At 37.4% G+C, this 1,599-nt stretch overlaps 1 non-coding gene across 1 annotated transcript; it reads right to left on the bottom strand.

The window, feature by feature from the left end:
• Positions 1 to 1,159: 1,159 nt before the first annotated feature.
• Positions 1,160 to 1,265, bottom strand: LOC115937242 (U6 spliceosomal RNA). Its single transcript, XR_004072574.1, has one exon. It is a non-coding gene; the product is annotated as a U6 spliceosomal RNA (small nuclear RNA).
• Between the last annotated feature and the right edge of the window lie 334 nt (positions 1,266 to 1,599).

Below are 1,599 nucleotides of genomic sequence, written 5' to 3'. Positions count from 1 at the left end.
AGGTCCCTGTAAATTCCATCTGTTCTATGCTGGAACTCTGCAATCTCTAGCTGCACTTGGGAAGGAATGGGCTCAACCCTGGGCATCTGTGCAGCTTATAGCTTATTAGAGAGTTGCAGGTGCAACTCACAGCTCTGGGCTAGGTACTCTCCCGAGTGTATTTTTGGCTTTAAGGGGAATTAGCAACTTCTTCAATGGCATTGGGAAGGGTAATTATTAGTGGTCAGAACCAAAAATTGGACCCCAATTCCAAAGACTTACAATAAATAATACTAGTTGTGTCTTAGGGTTGCATGCAAAATGCTTTACATGTCATTTCAATTAATATTTCTAACAACCCATGCAGGTAGGTATTATTATCATTAGCACAGAGAGATTAAATAATTTGTTCAAGTGGAGAGCTGTCATTTAAATGTAGATTTTTAACTTAAATTATTTTGTTCTTGGCCACTATGTGTGTCAACAGGTATGTTGTTTTGTTTTTGTAAGAGTCATAGATTGTTTCCTCATGTAAAATAGGAATAATAGGGATGCTTGGGTAGCTCAGTCAGTTAAGTGTCTGACTTCTACTCAGGTCATGATCTCAGGGTCAGGGGATCAAGCCCCGCGTCTGGCTCCCTGCTTAGCAGGGAGTCTGTTTCTCTCTTTTCCTCTGCCCCTCCCCCGCTTATGTTCTCTTTCTCTCAAGTAAATAAATAAAATCTTTAAAAAAATAGGAATAATAATATTTCCTTCTCCTCATATATATGAATATAACCTATATATTCATATACATATTATCTCTCTATCTTGGTCTCTGTCTCTAGCTCATCATTTAGGACAAAGCCTGACCAATGATAGGTTCTTTTTTTTTTTTGCTGTCTGGCAAGGTGTTTTTATTTATTTATTTTGTATTTATTTATTTTTTATTAACATATAATGTATTATTTGTTTCAGGGGTACAGGTCTGTGATTCATGAGTCTTACACAATTCACAGCACTCACCATAGCACATACCCTCCCCAGTGTCCATCACCCAGCCACCCCATCCCTCCCACCCCCCTCCACTCTAGCAACCCTAAGTTTGTTTCCTGAGATTAAGAGTCTCTTATGATTTGTCTCCCTCTCTGGTTTTGTCTTGTTTCATTTTTCCCTCCCATCCCCTATGATCCTCTGTCTTAAAAATATGGAACACTTCACGAATTTGCATGTCATCCTTGTGCAGGGGCCATGCTAGTCTTCTCTGTATTGTTCAATTTTAGTATATGTGCTGCTGAAGCGAGCACCAATGATAGGTTCTTAATAAGCCATAGTTCATCTTTACTTATGCAAAGGACCTACTTTGTTCAACTGAAACCAGAGAGAAAAGCAAGAAGTTGAAATCTATTAGTGACAGATACTTTTGGTTTAGTTTAGGTCTGAAAAATCCAGTGAATTTACTTAAGACAAAGTCAGGCCTAACTTTTTCTGATATCTCACACCATGGCTAGACTATAAAAATCTTGTTACCAACCATTTATGAATTCCTACATAATCATAATTTTTTGTTCATTCTTTTTTTTTTTTAAAGATTTTATTTATTTATTTGAGAGAGAGAGAATGAGAGACAGAGAGCATGAG

Source organism: Leptonychotes weddellii, chromosome 2, assembly GCF_054177405.1.
Source record: "Leptonychotes weddellii isolate Sample4059 chromosome 2, ASM5417740v2, whole genome shotgun sequence".
NCBI lineage: Eukaryota > Metazoa > Chordata > Mammalia > Carnivora > Phocidae > Leptonychotes > Leptonychotes weddellii.
Note: the sequence above shows the minus strand (reverse complement) of the source record. Positions and strands in the feature narration are given on the sequence as shown.